The sequence below is a fragment of the Anolis sagrei genome, chromosome 4 (assembly GCF_037176765.1).
Source record: "Anolis sagrei isolate rAnoSag1 chromosome 4, rAnoSag1.mat, whole genome shotgun sequence".
In the NCBI taxonomy this organism is placed as follows: Eukaryota; Metazoa; Chordata; class Lepidosauria; order Squamata; family Dactyloidae; genus Anolis; species Anolis sagrei.
This window is the reverse complement of record NC_090024.1, coordinates 111947907-111969376: the sequence shown is the minus strand read 5'-3', so window position 1 is coordinate 111969376 and position 21470 is coordinate 111947907.

Sequence of the window (21470 nt, the reverse complement as noted above, 5' to 3'; positions counted from 1 at the left end):
GGGGGGGGGGGGGGTGGGTTGCACTGCAAATAAGATATGTACAGTCTGCATAGGCATTCATTCTTTTTTTTTCAAATTATAATCCGGCCCTCCAACAGTTGGAGGGCCTGTCACCCGGCCCTCTGTTCAAAAAGTTTGAGGACCCCTGATCTATATAAATAAAAATGTAATGTTCGTTTGTGGGATTAACATAACTCAAAAAACACTGGACAAATTAACACCTAATTTGGACACCATACACCTATCAGGCCAATGATGGGCTATCTATATAAATAAAAATGTAATGTTCGTTTGTGGGATTAACAGAACTCAAAAACCACTGGACAAATTAACACCTAATTTGGACACCATACACCTATCAGGCCAATGATGGGCTATCTATATAAATAAAAATGTAATGTTCGTTTGTGGGATTAACAGAACTCAAAAACCACTGGACAAATTAACACCTAATTTGGACACCATACACCTATCAGGCCAATGATGGGCTATCTATATAAATAAAAATGTAATGTTCGTTTGTGGGATTAACAGAACTCAAAAACCACTGGACAAATTAACACCTAATTTGGACACCATACACCTATCAGACCAATGATGGACTATCTATATAAATAAAAATGTAATGTTCGTTTGTGGAATTAACGTAACTCAAAAACCACTGGACGAATTGACACCAAATTTGGACACAAGACACCTAACAACCTAATGTATGTTCTTCACTCAAAAAAATTGATTTTGTCATTTGGGAGTTGTAGTTGCTGGGATTTATAGTTCACCTACAATCAAAGAACATTCTGAAACCCACCAACGATGGAATTGATCCAAACTTGACACACAGTTCTCCCATGACCAACAGAAAATATTTAAGGCCATCCAGTCCAACTCTCTTCACCAGGGCAAACATAAGCAAAAGCCCTACTGACAAAGAGCCACCCAGCCATAGATATAGATATATACTAGCTGTACCCGTCACACGTTGCTGTGGCAGCCTTTCCTCCCTCTTTCTCTCCTTCTTTCTTTCTCTCCTTCCTTCCCTCCCTTTTTCCTTCCTTCCCTCTTTTTCTTTCCCTTCTTCTTCCTTCCTTCTCTACCTGTTTCTTTTCTTGCTTCCTTTGCTCTTTTCCATCCTTCCTTGTTTCTTTCCTTCCTTCCTTCCTTCCTTCCTTCCCTCCCTCTTTCTTTCATTCTCTGTTTCCCTCCTTCTTTCCTTCCTTCTCTCCTTCCTTCCTTCTCTACCCTTCTTTATTTCCTTCCTTCTCTCCTTCCCGCTTTCTCTCCCTCCTCCTTTCCTTCCCTCCTTCTCTACCCTTCTTAGTTTCCTTCCTTCTCCCCTTCTCCCCTCCTTCTCTCCTTCCTTCTCTCCTTCCTTCCTTCCTTCCTTCCTTCCTTCCTTCCTTCCTTCCTTCCTTCCTTCCTCCTTTCTGTGTATGTGTTTTGTGTGTGTGTGTATATATATGTGTGTGTATATATGTGTGTTTGTGTATATATATATGTGGATTTGAGCATGCGTTCTAATGTTTTTTTTGACTTTTAAAGTCCTTTCTGTTGTGTTTTCCATTGTCTTTATGAGTGATGGTCACTCATCAGCCATAGAGGTATCTTGTGTCCAAATTTGGTGTCAATTCGTCCAGTGGTTTTTGAGTTATGTTAATCCCACAAACAAACATTACATTTTTATTTATATAGATAATTCAAACACACAGAAAGAGATTTGAAAGGGACCCCTAAAAAGTGACAATTATATGTTGCATATTCCAGAGAGGCAAACCAGACAATCTCCACATCAACACTGACAAAGAAACAGCAAGAAAGACTGTTTACCCACAAACATAAAGAAATTACATATATTAGAAACTAACGCTTTCTCATTACTTTATTTTCCAGATCACCAGACTGGGCCACAGCAACATGTGGCAGGAGATGGCTAATCTGTACATAATTTGCACCTATCTGCTTACAAGTAAGTTCCAGTGGGATTGATTCCCAGGTAAGTACACATGGAATTGTTCCTAGACGTGGAAGTATTGCCTATTTGGGACTTTGGGTTACAACATTTTGCCAAAATTCAGTTCTACTTAGCTTTAAGTTTATCTAGGAGCCAATTGTGACATCACTATGCACCTGCAGCCCTAATATGAAGTAAAATAACACTGAAATGTAGTGAAAACGTTCTTTAATTTTTCTGCTCCCTCTCAGATATAATGGCATGAATGAAGCACATGGGAACCCGAAGGGGTGGAAAACACGTGGCCCCCCAGATGTTGGAATTTAACTCCCACCTGTCACTTACATATCCCGAGGTGAACACAGACTCAAGATGTGATTCAGCTCTGTATTTGGCAATGATACACCATGCCGGCTTTCTTCCTACTCTTCTGACTAATGAAGATAAATGTGGGAAACTTACAAGCTGCAGTGCTTGTTGATCTGGATTTGTGGTTTCAGTGTACAGATATTCCAAGAAAAATTGCTATTTTTCATTCTCAGGATGTTGTCCGCTGTGTGCTAAAGCAGTCAGCCGGACACATGTGAAACATTTATGTGAAAAGGCCCTTCCACACAGCCACATAACCCAGAATATCAAGGCAGAATAACCCACAATATCTGCTTTGGACTGGAATATCTGAGTCCACACTGCCATATATCCCAGTTCAAAGCAGGTAACGTGGGATTTTATTCAGTTGTCTAGAAGGGGCCTAGGTCTCATCCATGCAGCACAACACCACTTGCACACAATGCAGTGCAATGCAATGCCCTGCACTGCATTCAATGGTGGGTATTCTGAAATCTTGAGTTCTGGTATTAAGTTGCAGTGAACACAATGACCCTTGTTGTTTACATGCATGGATTGCACTGTTTCTTAGCCTTTGCTAAATAATGAGTTAGGGTTTTTCCACACAGCCTTATATCAAGGCAGGAAATCCCAAAATATCTGCTTTGAACTGGGTTATCTATGTCCACACTGCCATATTTTCCAGTTCAAAGCAGATAATGTGGGATTTTATTCAGCTGTGTGGAAAGGGCCTTGGAAACCCTTACCTGGGGGCAGAGGTGGCCCTAGGTAATTTTCAACGGTAAGCAAACAGTATTTTGGCGCCCCACCCCCAACCAATCATTTATATATATATATTCTGTTTGTCGTGGGAGTTCTGTGTGCCATATTTGGTTCAATTCCATCATTGGTGGAGTTCAGAATGCTCTTTGATTGTAGGTGAACTATACATCACAGTAACTACACTTGCCGCATTTGTTCCCTTGCCTGGCCTGCTTTGGGTCCGGAGGCGTGCCTGAAGACCCCGGCATGTGCACCAAAAGTCACCTCTTCTCCTGACTTTCCCCTCAGCCATTGGGACCGAGAGAGAGAGAGAGAGAGAGAGAGAGAGAGGTGGAGATGTCCACCTTTCCTGAAGGTAGGCGCAAAAACAAAGGAGGGAGCGGAGGTGAGAGATACCTCCAGCAGGAGGGTCTCTCTCTCTCTTTCTCTCTCTCTTGGTCCCAATGGCTGAAGAGAAAGTCAGGAGAAGAGGCGACTTTAGGTGCGCATGCTGGGGTCTTCAGACATGCCTCCGGACCCGAAGTGGGCCAGGCGTGGCGGTTCTGCCCCTTGGCCCACCCGCGGATTGGGGAGAGGAGAGGAGAGGAGGCGGGTGGAACGCTGGGATCAGGAAAGGGATCGAACGCGGAGAACAATTGAGCACCAGCTCTGCTCACGCACCCGGTGGCCGGGTGGAGCAGGAATGAGAGGGGCTAGGCGAGGCTCAAGTGCCTGGCCCCTTTGGGAAGAGGAACGCCTGGCAGCGAGGCAAGAAAGCTGAGGCTCCCACCGGACTGCTAGGGCTGTTGTGAGCTGAGGGGGTGCTCCTCAAGTGGCAGTCGAGGGGCATTTACAGAGGCACCTCTGCACCCCTGGCAAAAAAATAGTGTTCTGCGACCACTTACTTCACATAATGGACGAGCCGCCCCTGCCTGGGGGGTGAACAATTGTGATCCTCCAGATGTTTTTGAAAAATAATCCCCCATTATTTTCGATGCTGTCTAGGATTGTTGTGATTTGTAGCCTGCCATGCAAAACTGGAGAATCATAGGTGCCCACTAGACATGTGCACGAAATTCATTCCTACCATTCCTACAGTTTCTTTAGTGTCTTACATTTCTTTGGAAGCATGAAATAGGAAGCCCCTCCCCGCACAAATTTCTGCTTAACACAAAATCCTGCTTTTGTGTGCATCTGAACTTGCCTCCTTGCCTTGGAAAGAGAGTGTGTGTGTGGTAGGGCGTGCAGACAGGTAGGCCCGGAACTCGGCTGAAGGTGTGCTCCGGGTCTGTCTACATCCCCTGCCACACACACATTCTTGGAGAGTGCGGTTGGGCATGTGTGATGAGGCATGCAGGCAGGTAGGCCTGGAGCTTGGCTACAGGCACACTCCAGGCTGGCCTGCATGCCCCACCACAGACACACTCTCAGATAGTGTGGTGGGCCATGCAAAACAGGCAGGTCCAGAGCTTGGCTGCAGGCAAGCTCTGAGCCTGCCTGCACACCCCGTCACACATGCACTCTTGGAGAGTGTGGTGGGGCATGTGGCCCGGAGCATGCCTGCAGCTGAGTGCCTCTTACTCTAGCGTAAGAGATGCTCAGCTGCATGCACTGGTAGGTGCGAGTACTTTCTGGGTCTACCTGCATGCCCTGGCACACACACACTCCCTTTAAAAGGAAAGTGTGCATGCCTGTCAGTGCCTACAGCTGAGCGTTTCTTACTGTATAGTAGAAACAGCAGGTGCCAGGTAGAAGAATGCATACTGGGAACGGGAGCCAGTGGGTGGGACACCCCAATAATGATTAGATTTTTGGGCCCTGAAATGAAGAACCAAAAACAACCCTTCCAATTTCGGGAGGCTCCTAACTATAAAATAAATAAAGCTGGGACACGAAGTGGGATAAGGTTTACTCCAAATGCACATGTCTAATGCTCCCCTCTGTCTTTGCAATCTTGCTGTAAAGATTCCCAACCTTTGGTCCTCCAGTATTTGGGTGGGAAGTCAACTCCCAGAAGCCACAGTCATCTGGGTCAACCATCAAGAATTCTGGAAGCTGAAGTCCAAAACACCCGAAGGAGCAAAAGTTGGGAACCACTGATCTGCTGTGAAGTATCCATAAGTATACTTCTGTCCTCTCCCCCCACCCTCGCATCAGAGTGTGTATGTATATGTGTGTATATATGATATAATGTAATTTTAATTTGTGGGATTAACATAACTCAAATACCACTGAATGAACTGACACCAAATTTGGACACAATACACCTCTCAGACCGACGAGTGACAGTCACTCATTACAACACATGTGCAAAACTATATATATATATATATATATATATATATATATATATACGCAAACAAACATATCAAATCCGGGAGTGGCGTGAGCTCCCGCTGTTAGCCCCAGCTCCTGCCAACCTAGCAGTTCGAAAACATGCAAATGTAAGTAGATCAATAGGTACCAATCTGGCAGGAAGGTAACGGCGCTCCATGCAGTCATGCCGGCCAGATGACCTTAGAGGTGTCTATGGACAATGCCGGCTCTTCGGCTTAGAATCATAGAGTTGAAGAGACCTCATGGGCCATCCAGTCCAACCCCCTGCCAAGAAGCAGGAAAATCAAATTCAAAACACCCCTGGCAGATGGCCATCCAGTCTCTGTTTAAAAATTTCCAAAGAAGGAGCCTCCACTACACTCCCGGGCAGAAAGTTCCGCTGCTGAACAGCTCGCACAGTCAGAAAGTACTTCCTAATGTTCAGATGGAATCTCCTTTCTTGTAGTTTTGAAATGGAGATGAGCACCAAAGTCCCAAAGTCAGACATGACTGGACTTAATGTCAGGGGAAAACCTTTACCTTTACTCTACACAAATATATACACACACGAACACATATACACAGACTGGGCCACTGCAACGCATGCAGTCTGATAACTGGGGACCCTTCCACACAGCCCCATATCCCACAATATCAACGCAGAATATGCACATTATCTGCGTTGAACTGGAATATATAGCAGTTTGCACTCAGATAACTCAGTTCAAGCAGATAATTGTGGGATTTTCTGTCTTGATATTCTGGGATGAAGGGCTGTGTGGAAGCGCCCTTAGTAGGATTAGGCATCAGACTACTTTATATCGCTAGTTAGGCTTTACTGTTTATGAGTCAATTAATTATAAGACTATTGGTGGCTTTCAATGCTGAATGGACTTAATGTCCAGTAACTGTAGACAGGAGAATGACACTTTACATGGACAAAGGTTGCTCATACAAGCCGAAACAAGCACTTGTGTCCTTAAGTTCTAAAGACTACTGCTGTGACTGCCTGCCTTTGAATGACTCCTCAGTCTAACTTATTGGCATGTGAAGAAAAATGATATTAATGAGCTACATTAGCTACATTAGAGCTTATCTGGAAAGCTCATTTGCTAGAAATGATTGCTTTGCAAATCACACGGTGAGAAAATGCCAGATTTTCATGTCTCGCTCTCTCCCTTTTTCATGAAACAGACAGGGAGTGGGAAAGAATTTGTATTTACAGAACAAGTAACAGGTGCTTGGATACCACCAATGTGTGATGGAAGGAAAATATAGTCAAGTCTTTGTCAATAATAAAACAGACCTTTGCATAGTGGAACAGCAGGATTGAAATAGTCTAGCTTCCTTCATACATACATGTTCTAAAATAGGCGTGGGAGAGATATGGTCCTTGTGGATGCCAATGGTCGTGAGTCCCACCAGCATGGCCCTGATCATGGATGATGTGAGCTGCAGTTCAAGGACATCGTAAAGAGTACTTCTCCCTAAAGCTGATGAGCAATCATTTATGGGATTCTTCACCACAGCTCTTCCACACAGCTGTATAACCTAGAATATCAAGGCAGATAATCCATAGTATCTGCTTTGAACTGAGTCCATACTGCCATAAAATCCAGTTCAATGTGGATTTTATTCAGCTGTGTGGAAGTGGCCTTGGAAGCAGATATGACAGGGGTGGGGAAAACATGCTGGATTTCGTATCACAAAATCACAAGTCAAACACTTCCCAAGCATCTAGGACTCTATGATGTATTATTATTATATTATTATTATTATTATTATTATTATTATTATTTGAAACACAACAAGATGAGTCCACAATGGTAATTTTGTCATCACCGATTGTGTTTAAGTGCAGGCCAAGGTCTTTAGGCACTGTACCCAGTGTGCCAATCACCACTGGGGCCACCTTTACTGGCTTGTACCAGAGTCTTTGCATTCGTTTCTGTGGCATTGAAATTTTCTACTGCTTCTGTAGTTGTTTTGCTTCCAGTTGTCATAGAATCATAGAATCATAGAATCATAGAATCATAGAGTTGGAAGAGACCTCATGGGCCATCCAGTCCAACCCCCTGCCAAGAAGCAGGAATATTGCATTCAAATCACCCCTGACAAATGGCCATCCAGCCTCTGCTTAAAAGCTTCCAAAGAAGGAGCCTCCACCACACTCTGGGGCAGAGAGTTCCACTGCTGAACGGCTCTCACAGTCAGGAAGTTCTTCCTAATGTTCAGATGGAATCTCCTCTCTTGTAGTTTGAAGCCATTGTTCCGTGTCCTAGTCTCCAAGGAAGCAGAAAACAAGCTTGCTCCCTCCTCCCTGTGGCTTCCTCTCACATATTTATACATGGCTATCATATCTCCTCTCAGCCTTCTCTTCTTCAGGCTAAACATGCCCAGTTCCCTAAGCCGCTCCTCATAGGGCTTGTTCTCCAGACCCTTGATCATTTTAGTTGCCCTCCTCTGGACACTTTCCAGCTTGTCAACATCTCTCTTGAATTGTGGTGCCCAGAATTGGACACAATATTCCAGATGTGGTCTAACCAAAGCAGAATAGAGGGGTAGCATTACTTCCTTAGATCTAGACACTATGCTCCTATTGATGCAGGCCAAAATCCCATTGGCTTTTTTTGCCGCCACATCACATTGTCCTACAGGCCCATGCCCTGGTTGCTCAGCAGTGGGTCCTGGTTCTAATAATGATAATAACAACAACAACAATAACAACAACAGCAACAACAACAACAACAAAGGCTGGGTGACCTGTCACTTAAGCACAATTGACGGCGCTGACAAAATTACCATCTGTCAACTGCAGAAGGCCACCTTACTGGGATCTGCATGCATTACTGGGTTTCAAGGAGAGTTTAGCCTGACTCTTGACATTAAGCCTTCAATTTGCCTTATTTCAGACTTCAGCTCCCAGAAGCCTTATCCAATATGAACAGTGCAATATAGGGAGTGGAAGCCCTCAATATTATCTTCTATAGGGACAGAGTAATAACAACAACAACAACAACAACAACAACAACAACAACAACAAAGATAGAACCGCAAAGACTCTAGCTGCACAGGCCAGTAAAGGTGGTCCTAGTGGTGATCGGCACACTGGGTGCAGTGCCTAAAGACCTTGGCCTGCACTTAAACACAATTGGCGCTGACAAAATTACCATCTGCACACATTATTCGCCCATACATCACACTGTCCTAGACACTTAGGAAGTGTCTGACACGTGATCCAATACAACAGCCAGCAGAGTGTCTGCTGTGAACTCATCTTGTTGTGTTTCAAATAATTACAAAGCCTGGGTGGCCATCTGTTGGGGGTGCTTTGATTGTACTTGTCCTGCATGGCAGAAGGCGGTTGGAATGGGTGGCCCCAGGGGTTTTTCACTGAAAAGTTTGCCCATGCCTGATAGATATAGATCTATCTATCCATCCATCCATCCATCCATCCATCTATCTATCTATCTATCTCTATACACACACACACATGTACACACATTATAATATAATGTAATATAATAATATAATATAATATAATAATATAATATAATATAATAATATATATCTGCCACAGATTTTAATGCGTCGTGATGTTTGTAAATGTTTATTGCTTGTTTTATGAGTTCATTTATTTTGCTTTGTTGTTGCTGCTGTTGTTTTGTTGATGTATTTGGGCTCAGCCTCTTGTAAGCCACACCGAGTCCTCTGGGAGATGGTAGCAGGGTATAAATAAAGGATTATTATTATTATTATTATTATTATTATAAACATTTTTGGGGCTCCATGCAAAACTTTGGTTTCAAAATGGACTCTGCGGTTGAAAAGGTTTGAGAAACCCTGCTCTAGAAAATATTGTACAAGAACACATATATACTGGTCAGAGGTGGCCCTAGGTAATTTTCAACGGTAAGCAAACAGTATTTTGACGCCCCCCCCCCCAACCAATCACTGATATATATTTTCTGTTTGTTGTGGGAGTTCTGTGTGCCGTATTTGGTACAATTCCATCATTGGTGGAGTTCAGAATGCTCTTTGATTGTAGGTGAACTATACATCCCAGCAACTACAACTTGCATATGTCAAGGTTTATTTTTCCCCTAGAGCGTCTCAAGAGCGCCCCTGGGCAACATCAACTATACTGCAAATGCTTACTTTGCGTAATGGGCTGAGCCACCCCTGATACTGGTGTACATGTGAGCTTACAACACATATGTAATAGGCATCTCTCTCTCTCTTTCTCTCTCTCTCTCTCCCCTTTTTAAAAAGTAAGTCCAATGAGGAAAGGTTGAAGGAACAGGAACATTACTCCTAGGGGGACTGAACGAGAACATGGTGGCATTGTTTGAATTATGTCTTTGAGACATGGTCAGGCCTGTAGCGAGGGGGTGGTTTTAGGGGTCAAACCCCCCCCCAAATGTTTCAGATTTTTTTAAAAAAACTGGTTTACTCATGAATTTTCACTGGTTAACCAAATCCCCATGCTGCTAAGTCTATGAGATGCAAAAAATTAAGAGTCCCTCCAGAACTGTAAGCACTATCTCAAGCAAATATTGACAATTTATTCACACTGTCATTACTTGCAGCAATAGCCAATGTAGCGAAGCAACCAAGGTGGGTGTGTGTGTGTTGAATGCTCTCATTAAGGAGGCCAGACTTGGTGGAGGTGGTTGACAGGGGTGGAGCTGCAGGCTATTGAAGGTTGCTCTGCCCCCTGCTGTGCTCTTTGCTTCAGTGTGAGCTAGGAGGCAGGTTTCAAACCCCCCCCCCGCCGAAATTTTTAACCCTCCCCGAAATTTTCAAATTCCCCCCCCCCAAAATTGTCAACCCTCCCCGAAATTTTTTTCTGGCTACGGCCCTGGACATGGTGTTCTTAATATTTGCAGAGAGCCCTACAGAAAGCCCACTGCAGCCATCTTTAGAAATATTTTGTTCATGGAAAAGGCTTTTCTTTTCAAGGAAGGTGGAAGCCATTTGTTCTCTGTGTTGCCTTGTTTATATAATTTTTGAGCATTTAGAACTTGGTGGCATATTCCCATCTCTGAATGGAATTGATAATCGAAATATGCTTACTGTGTTTAGGCCCATTGACTGGAGTTTCTTTGATTTTCATGGGAATGAAGCCTCCCAAAAGTCACAATGGGAGCGAAACCTTACGTTGACCTATCTCCATCACAGAAAATTAGAATCATAGAATCATAGAATCAAAGAGTTGGAAGAGACCTCATGGGCCATCCAGTCCAACCTCCTGCCTAGAAGCAGGAATATTGCATTCAAATCACCCCTGACAGATGGCCATCCAGCCTCTGTTTAAAAGCTTCCAAAGAAGAAGCCTCCACCACACTCTGGGGCAGAGAGTTCCACTGCTGAATGGCTCTCACAGTCAGGAAGTTCTTCCTCATGTTCAGATGGAATCTCCTCTCTTGTAGTTTGAAGCCATTGTTCCGCGTCCTAGTCTCCAGGGAAGGAGAAAACAAGCTTGCTCCCTCCTCCCTGTGGCTTCCTCTCACATATTTATACATGGCTATCATATCCCCTCTCAGCCTTCTCTTCTGAAGAAAGGGGCTTGAGGATCACTTTGTCCTCCTTGCTATCCACTGCTATGTCACCTCTCTCACACACACTGTGAAGTGGCAATGGACAGCAAAGACAAACAGAAGGAGGTGGGTGATCATGATAGTGAAGGAAGAACTGACACCATCTGACACTCATCTGCCTGTCCTTGGTGCTGTGATGACAGCATAATAATAATAATAATAATAATAATAATAATAACAACAACAACAACAACAACAACACTTTATTTATACCCCACTACCATCTCCCCAAGGGACTCAGTGCGGCTTACATGAGGCCGAGCCCAAAATACAACAATACAAGCAATAACAACAACAATACAAGCAATTTAAAAACAACAAAACAATGACATAAGCATTATCAAATAGGACAACACACTTTAAAATCTATGCGTAGCCCAAATGCAATTAAAATTAAAAATAATTCTGGACATGGGCGAAAAAGTGATGGGGTGGTTTGTGGAAACATACAAGCAGACCTAAAACAATATAAAGTGCTTTGGAGGACAAAATGCTATGGGATCATTATTCTGGGAAGGCACACTGGAACAACCACGTCTTCAAGCTCCTCTTAAAGACTGCCAAGGTTGGGGCATGCCTGATGTCCTTAGGAAGTGAGTTCCAGAGTCGAGGGGCCACCACTGAAAAGGCCCTCTCTCTCATCCCCACCAGTCGCTCTTGCAATGCAGGTGGGAGTGTGAGCAGGGCCTCTCCAGATGATCGACGAGATCGTGTGGGTTCGTATACAGTGGAGCTCCTTAAACAGGAGAGTTGACTGCTCCCTGTAAGAAGCAGCAGTTAACAACCTGGCAGCCACCCGTTGAACCAATTGAAATTTCCGGGCCATTTTCAAGGGCAGCCCCACGTAGAGTGCATTACAGTAGTCCAATCTGGAGGTGACTAAGGCATTATGCTGGAAGACTCCTCCAAATCACTTTGAGTTAATATTGCATTCATCTAAATGATCTCAGACTGATGGTTTCTTTAGTATCTTCCTCTCCACCGAAGACTTTATACAATTACACCTCAGTTTCTTTTGCATGTAATCAATAGCTGTTTATTTAATGAAGCCTGTGCATTTGCTTGAGCTTGGACATGCTTTTTGCATTGAGCTAATGAGCTTTTCCAGTGGGAATCGGCTTTATTTTCATTCTTGAAATTCTCCCGATCTTGGTGTTGTTATCCGGCATTCCAAGATTAACACAACGAGGCAGATTTTGCTCTCTCTTGAGGCTGGACGTGAAGGGGAAATGCCTCTATTCCATTAGTTAAAATAGGTTAATTGGTTGCGACTGTATCAGATGAAAAATGATGGAAAACACCAAGAGCATATTTTCTTTGGATTCAATTTTGCCCGTTAGTATACAAGACCTACAAAAATGAGCAGCCACCTAGGGCCAAATTTCCTTTCCTGCTTTCTTGAACTTTTGGACTCACATTTCTGGATGGACTACTGTGATGACACAAGATATTCAGAAATGTTGAGAGGGAAAGGTTGGATACAGTACGCAGGTTTAGCCAATAGCAAATGGCAGGGAATGCTGGAAGTTGCAGTTCAAGCAGATCTGAAAAGATACACAATTCACCTCTTTTCTACCTAGAACCAGACCAGGTCTGAATTTTAAATGAGGTGATCCCTCATTGTCCGAGTAGGATAGTCTTCCAAGATGGGTGTATTGGTGGTGGGTTCGTAGGTGACTGTGGAGCCCTATTCTTGACCTGCATGTTCTCCCACAGTGAGGGCATTTGTTTCCAGATTGAAGGCAGTCCCGGTTGGGGTTGGCTTGATGCGCCTTCCTCTTGGCACGTTTCTCTCTTTTGCCCTCCATTCGTTCCTCTTCAAATTCTACAGCACTGCTGGTCACAGCTGACCTCCAGTTGGAGAGTTCAAGGGCCAGGGCTTCCCAGTTCTCAGTGTCTATGCCAGAGTTTTTAAGTTTGGCTTTGAGCCCATCTTTAAATCTCTTTTCCTGCCCATCTTTAAATCTCTTTTCCTTCCTCAACATTCCATTTTCCATTCTTGAGGAAGATGCCTGTGCATGAATTTTTTTTAATGTGTGGAGGTCAGTGCACAACTGATCAACATACAGTCTTCACAGAGTGAGGTTCCACTGTGGCATAGTTAACACAACTATGGCTTCTGAATCTGTTGCAGCCCTCTTCTGCCTTCACAGCTGTTGTAACATGTACCATGTTATCCTCCGCCTGCTCTGCTGTTGAGGTCTTTGGTTCTTCAGACTGTGCTTGGTCTAGAACCTCCCCCGCAGCCACTCCTGGGAGTGCACAACTCCAGTTGTTGTGCCCTCAGGTTCATTGGAAAACGCAAGCCTCCTCAACACGACAAGGTGACAGTCCTTCGAGGGGGTTAAATGAGATAGTGGAGACCTAAATCCACTGATAATGGTAATGCAAATGTTTCTAAATGTATCTAAATTAACTCAATGTATACTTACTGTTGAGATTAACTTCACAATTCAGCAGCAGATCAGTTGCACAACTTCAGCGCTTTCCAGTAGCTTCCTCTTGCACAGCATTTTCAGTCAACTGTTCCCACAGCCTGCAGTCACACTGGAACCCTTTACAGACACTTGAGCACATGCCCGGCCATTGTCAGTTTTACCATTGTCTTTCCCCCAGTCTAGATGATATTACAGACTTACCACAGCACACAGTTATATCTTGTCTTAGCAGACAGGTTCTTTAATTACATATAGCCTTTGACAAACAACATCACAGCACAAGGAGAGATATACACTGTACATGACTTCCTTATATACAATTCTATACAATTACACATAGCAATCTCTGATTGGTTCCCAACTCATTAACTTAACTCAGACCCAGGATTACATCATTCACAATCACCCGGACTAGGCCAGAACACATTCCCCAAATGATTCCCCATATACAGTTAATGCATGACTCAGCATTTCCAACAGAAGCCCATTAGCAGTTCATGACTCAGCTATATTACATTACAATACATTGTAAAACCTGAAATTTACAAATTTATTTATTTATTTATTTAAAAGTTTTGTGTACTGACCTTCTCACCTCTTTTGAGGGACTCAGACTGGTTTCCAACCATAAAATCACATACAGTCAGTAAAACAACGTAATTCATATTACAATAACACATTAAAACAGCAAATATATTCAGAACTACAATGGTCAGTCATCATACTAAAATCGATTGTACATCATCTACCATCCATATCTCAGGGTGTTGGCTCACTCATCGAATGCCTGTCTCCATAACCACATCTTCACCTGTTTCCTGAATGTCAGGATAGAAGGGGTGGTTCTGATCTCCAGTGGGAGAGAGTTCCAGAGTCACAGGGCCACCACCGAGAAGGCCCTGTCCCTCGTCCCCACCAGATGCGCTTGTGAGGCCGGTGGGACCGAGAGCAGGGCCTCTCCAGACGATCTTAATAATCTCATATCATAATAATCTCAAATTCTCATATCAACAAAACACACAGCTGCCACATTAACATTACGCAAAAACAATTGGTTCTTCTCTTGAAGTATGAAACAAAATCTTCATGTGAGTAAGAATAGTCCTTGAATGTCAATAAATGTCCTATTCTTTATTGCATTTTTCTTTTTAGGTTAAATGAGATAACCAGGATCGCAAGCCTGATTTTTGTATTGAATCTAGCACCTTAGACAAAATCTTCAAAATTTAGACTAGAATCACACCGACATCAGCCATTATCTACCTCTAATCTTTGGCAAGTGTGAATGGGATTGCAACATAAGGTTATATTTAATTATAACAGTCAGATTTTTTTCTCATCTGAGCATGAAGTGTGTGGGTGATGTTAGGAAATTGTGTCTCCAACCCATGGAGCTACACGTCAAATTCTCTGACTTGTTTTAGGTTTGTAATCAATGGAACAAATTAATTCTGCTCAACTTTTACATATGTATTTTAGTGATTTTTATTCAGAGGCAGCTTGTGGTCTGAACAGGGGGTGGAATGCCTTGCTCTGAAATATACAGGAAGAGGGAATATCCCAGTCTAGTCTAAGAATTACCAATGCATTCATATTCTGCCTTTCTTTCAGTGAATCATAATAACCATAATCATTGAGGCAGGAAACAACAGCAAATTAAACCCATACCAGAATTAAAAGAACATAGAAAGCTGATGCATATCAGAACAATCAATACTACAAACTTTAAAATTCATAATTTAAAAATCATCTGGATAGAAGTCATATGGATAAGCCTGCAGGAAGAGTTTAATCTGCAGTGCTGTTTCAAGCTTGGACACTTTTCAAATAGAGTTTGGGACAATTTTCTCATAAAAAACAACCCAGAATTGCCAAGAGCCAGGCCCGTAGCCAGGATTTTGATTTGGGGTGGGGGGGCTGAGTTTAATTCGGGGGGGGGGCTGAGTCTGAGTGAAAGAGGTCTACCTTAGCAAACCTTTCGTATCGTTACCCCAATACCCCCCCCCCCCCGGCTACATGCCTGCCAAGAGCTGACGTTGTAATCAGGGCAAGATGCATGATTTAGTTAAATCCTAAATTTACCAAGAGATTTCTAGCTGCTGTCTAGTCTATAGAGGTCCCAAAATCTTATTTTGTAATGTATTGTCTGTGTTTTGACTGTCTAGGTCTCAGAAGCTCAAGATATCTAAAATCTCTCAGGTTTGGGCTCTAGACATTTTGCTCTTCCTACCCCCCCCCCCCAAAAAAAGCTGCCCTGAACCCACCTAATGTGTTACTTTACTCTTTTGAAATGTAGAAAAATTGTAAAAGGTAAGTAAATGTTGTGTATCATTGAAGATGAGGATGGTAACACTAGATCAGTGTTTCTCAACTTGGGAGTCAGGACCCCTGAGGGGGTCACGAGGGGGTTTCAGAAGGGTCGCGAAATACCATCGGAAAACACAATGCTTTCTGTCGGTCATGAGGGTTCTGTGTGGGAATTTTGGCCCAATTCTATCATTGGTGGGGTTCAGAATGCGCTTTGATTGTAGATGAACTAAAAATCCCAGCAACAGCACCCAAATGTCAAGGTCTATTTTCCCTAAACTCCACCAGCATTTCCATTTGGGCATATTGAGTATTCATGCCAAGTTTGGTCCAGATCCATCATTGTTTCAATCCACAGTGCTCTTTGGATATAAGTGAACTACAACTCCCAAACTCAAGGTCAATGCCCACCAAATCCTTCTGGTGTTTTCTGTTGGTCATAAGAGTTGTGTGTGCCAAGTTTGGTTCAATTCCATCATTGGTGGAGTTCAGAATGCTCTTTGATTGTAGGTGGACTATAAATCCCAGCAAGGTCTATTTTTCCTAAACTCCATCAGTGTTCACATTTGGGCATTTTGAGTATTTGTGCCACGTTTGGTCCAGATCCATCATTGTTTGAGTCCACAGTGCTCTCTGAATGTAGGTGAACTACAACTCGAAAACTCAAGCCCAATGCCCACCAAACCCTTCCTCTTTCCTTCCTTCCCTCTTTTTCTTTCCCTTTTTCTTTCTTCCTTCTCTACCTGTTTCTTTTCTTGCTTCCTTTGCTCTTTTCCATCCTTCCTTGTTTCTTTCCTTCCTTCCCTCCCTCCCTCTTCCTCTCTTTCGTTCCTTCTCTCCTTCCTTCCCTCTTTCACTTTTTTCTTTCCTTCTCTCCTTCTTTCCCTCTTTCTCTTCCTCCTTCTCTTCTTCCTTCTCTACCCTTCTTTCCTTCCTTCTTTCTCTACTTCTGTCCTTCTTTCCCCCTTCTTTCCCCCTTTCTCTCCCACCTTCTCTCCTTCCTTCCTTCTCTACCCTTCTTTCCTTCCTTCTTTCTCTACTTCTGTCCTTCTTTCCCCCCTTCTTTCCCTCTTTCTCTCCCACCTTCTCTCCTTCCTTCCTTCTCTACCCTTCTTTCCTTCCTTCTTTCTCTCTCTCCTTCCCTCCTTCTTTCCCTCCTTCCTTTCCTTTCTCTCACACCTTCTCTCCTTCCTTCCTTCTCTACCTTTCTTTCCTTCTTTCCTTCTCTCCTTCCCTCCTTCTCTCCCTCCTTCTCTCCTTCCTTCCCCCTTTCTATGTATGTGTGTTTTGTGTGTATATATGTGTGTTTGAGTTTTATATATGTGGTTTTGCACCTGCGTTGTAATGTATTTTTTCTTTTTAAGTCCATTCTGCTATGTTTTTCAGTGTTTTTATGAGTGATGGTCACTCGTTGGCTGGAGAGGTGTCTTGTGTCCAAATTTGGTGTCAATTCGTCCAGTGGTTTTTGAGTTATATCAATCCCACAAACGAACATTACATTTTTATTCATATAGATATATATTCCAAATACTTTGTAAGTATCTCTTCTCTCAAGAAAAAATGCTTCAGAATGAAGGTAATGTGTGCCTCAAAGCATTGATGTAACATATGAAATTCTATTTCTCAGTTCTTGTGGGTTTTTTCGGGCTATATGGCCATGTTCTAGAGGCATTTCTCCTGACGTTTCGCCTGCATCTATGGCAAGCATCCTCAGAGGTAGTGAGGTCTGTTGGAACTGGGAAAAAAAGGGGTTTATATATCTGTGGAATGACCAGGGTGAGACAAAGGGCTTTTGTAAGTTGGACTAGGTGTGAATCTTTCAACTGACCATCTTGATTAGCATACAATGGGCTGACTGTGCCTGGAGCAAACTCTTCTTGAAAGGTAATTAGATGTCCCTGCCTGTTTTTCTCTCTGCTGTTTTTGCTGTTGCAATTTTAGAATTTTAGAATTTTAGAACCAACCTGGACACAGCATTTTATTTGAGAACACAAAAATGCTGGACCACTCTCACAACCACCATGTCAGACTACACAGAGAAGCCATTGAAATCCACAAGCATGTGGACAATTTCAACAGAAAGGAAGAAACCATGAAAATGAACAAAATCTGGCTACCAGTATTAAAAAATTCTAAAATTGCAAGAGCAAAAACAGCTGAGAGAAAAACAGGCAGGGACATCTAATCACCTTTCAAGAAGAGTTTGCTCCAGGCACAGTCAGCCCATTGTATGCTAATCAAGGTGGTCAGTTGAAAGATTCACACATAGCCCAACTTACAAAAGCCCTTTGTCTCACCCTGGTCATTCCACAGATATATAAACCCCCTTTTCCCCAGTTCCAGCAGACCTCACCTCTGAGGATGCTTGCCATAGATGCAGGCGAAACATCAGGAGAAATGCCTCTAGAACATGGCCATATAGCCCGAAAAAACCCACAAGAACTGAGTGATTCCGGCCATGAAAGCCTTCGACAATACAAATTCTATTTCTCTCTCTGTTTTCTATAGCTTTGTATCTATGTATCTGTTGCTATTCCAGAATGCCATCCCAGACGGATCCTGCTGTGTTTCCCTCTCAGTTTATTTCCACAGTTTATGGAAACTGGTGAAAAAAAATAGGGATTTCCTTGTAGAAAATGGGATTTTAGGTGATTTGATAATGAATTAGGTGTGCCCTTCTTTATCTTGTTTGATTTGATCACCTACAATGTTGAAAGTGGCTGTTACGTGATGGTACTTTGTACTTTGCTTTAAATCTCTGTTGTTTTGACACCATTGTTTCGATAAGCCGTTTAGGGTATTTTGAGTTGTTCCAATGGCATAACACAGACCTCAAGTCACTAAAACACACAGACAGTGTGTTGTATCCTTATATAGGTGGTTGAGACACTGTGATGGAAACAGGCTGATTTGCTGCTTTCTCAATGCTGGCTCAAACACGTTGAGTAGTACCATGACCCCCCCCCCCCCCCCCCTTTTCCATCTGGTTATTTGTCAGCTTTCCATAGGGCAACAATGAAAGCTACAAGAGCCCGCCATTCCTAATTTATACATTATGATAAGGCCAATCTTCCCCAGGGGGAAATGAGATCCAGGAAAACATAAAGTGACTTCCTGGCTATTATTGAATACATCAATAAAGAAATTGTGTGTTCCTATTGCTGTCACTTTTCCTCATTTCTCATTCTCATTTTGACACTGTGAAGTGGGATTGTGAGCAGCACTTGGAACTAATGAGCTACAAAGAGCATTTATCCACCACAAGTTACTTTGTGGGCGGTTGGATTAATGAATTAACGTAGATGGAACAAAATTACCTTTCAAAAATAACACACTGTTAATAGGAATATAGCACTTGAACATTTTGGATGCGGTGAATGACATTTTCTAGCTGGTTTTCAAAAGTTACATTTTTATTTGTTATGTCAGGGCAACCAATTGTATTACATTTCTAACAGAACAAAACAAACAAACGAACAGACAAAATACAAAATTTGCGAGTTTGGTAGTTGATTAAATGTCCTTTGACCAGTAGCTGGCCACTTGGAGTGCCTCTGGTGTTGCTGCAAGAAGGTCCTCCATTGTGCATGTGGCAGGGCTCAGGGTGCATTGCAGCAGGTGGTCAGTGGTTTGCTCTTCTCCACACTCGCATGTCGTGGATTCCACTTTGTGGCCCCATTTCTTGAGGTTGGCTCTGCATCTCGTGATGCCAGAGCGCAGTCTGTTCAGTGCCTTCCAAGTCGCCCAGTCTTCTGTGTGCCCAGGGGGAAGTCTCTCACTTGGTATCAGCCATTGGTTGAGGTGCTGGGTTTGAGCCTGCCACTTTTGGACTCTTGCTTGCTGAGGTGTTCCAGCAAGTGTCTCTGTAGATCTTAGAAAACTATTTCTAGATTTAAGTCATTGGCGTTCTGGCTGATACCCAAACAGGGGATGAGCTGGAGATGTCTCTGCCATGGTCCTTTCACTATTGGCTGCTACTTCCCAGCGGATGTCAGGTGGTGCAATACCGGCTAAGTAGTGTAATTTCTCCAGTGGTGTAGGGTGCAGACACCCTGTGATAATGCGGCATGTCTCATTAAGAGCCACATCTACTGTTTTACTGTGGTGAGATGTGTTCCACACTGGGCATGCGTACTCAGCAGCAGAGTAGCATAGTGAAAGGGCATTTAAGATGTTTTCAAATTGTATGCCATTTTCTTATACTCCAGCTGGGGATGATAAATGTTGTAGTTCAACACATCTGGGGAATGCCAGGCTGGGAAATTTTATGTTAACAACAACAACAACAACAACAACAACAAATTTAGTACTCACCACTCCCTGTGACTTGAGGCACAGTACAACATTGTTAAAACAACCAAGAAAACACAGTCAACAACCAAGAAAACACAGACAAAGCACATATAAGCAGATACACAGAATTAAAACACAAATTAAAATTCCCTGATGAAATGCAGGTGTCGTACCTCCACAAGAACCCTCATTGTTTCCTCTATTTCCATCCTTTTTAGTTAGAGGGAATTAGCATTTTGTGTATAGTTTTGTGGGAGGCAGTCTAGATAGCCTCTAACCCTTTGAAGCTTCTGCTGCCCTGCCTCTTTAAGAATCCCTTCAATGGTGGAGCCTGAGGAAGGGCACTTCTGGTTCTTGGAAAAGTCAGGCTTTTTGGTGATTGGAAGGTGAAGAGAGAGGAAGGTCTACAAAGAGCATGTCCAATGGGAGCTGTACTCATGTCCAATCGGAGCTGTATTCAAGTCCAGTCAGAGTTGAATATTGAGACCATCTTAGAGACAGTTGAATATCATACAAGAAAGAGACAATAAGAAGAAAGATTCAAGAGCCTCAGTTCGGCCAGAACTGCGTCTATCTCTCAAAGACTTTACCTCTCCTCAAAAAGGCTTTGTAGTGAGACTCAGGAGGAGAGAAAGTCTATCATTCTTGTCAGTTAATAAACTCTTTTTTGATTCAACTATATAGTCTCTCATCTGTTCTCTGCGCATCTGGTTCACCTTCCAAATAGTTAAGCCAGCATGGGGGCAGAACAACTTAACATTCACTAGGTAGGCCTGCTGGAAGAGATGGTGCTTCAGTTACATCTTAAATTCTGACAACAGATTTCACTGTCAGACGTTTTCCAGCAGCTCATTCCACAGTCTTGGGGGGCTGATGAAAAGGTCAAGTTTTGGCTGGCTGAAGTAAATACTAGGCTTGGGCGGTTTCGTTCGTTAATTTCGTAATTCGTTATTAATTCGTATTTAAATTAGCTTATGATCCAATATTGAGCCATGCAGGACTACTGTGAGGAGTAATTAAAAATCGAAACAATTTTTCCAATTTATTTCGTATTGTTTCGTAATTGGTTCAAAATTGTTTCGAAATTGTTTCGTAATTGTTTCGTAATTATTTCCGTATGTCTGGTGCAAGTTTTATAGTTGTTGTTTGTTTTATCAGTGATAAAAAATAAATTATCACACCAACAGTCAACAACAGAGGGAGAGGGAAGCTTCAGAAGTTCCCCCTGTCCCATTTGGAGGGTTTTTTAGCCTATTGCGCAATCGCGTCCGCCATTAACGAATCGATTCATAATTTTACGAAATTTCGTATATTTCGAACTTTTTTAAAGGAAAATTTCGGAATTCTTTAAAAAAACGAAACGCAAGGGCCCCCCTAAAAATGAGACGAGTTTAGATCCAAATTTTTCCGTGGTTACCCAAGCTTAGTAAATACTAGGCCTGGGTAACAACGGAAAAATTTGTTTCTAAAATCGATTCG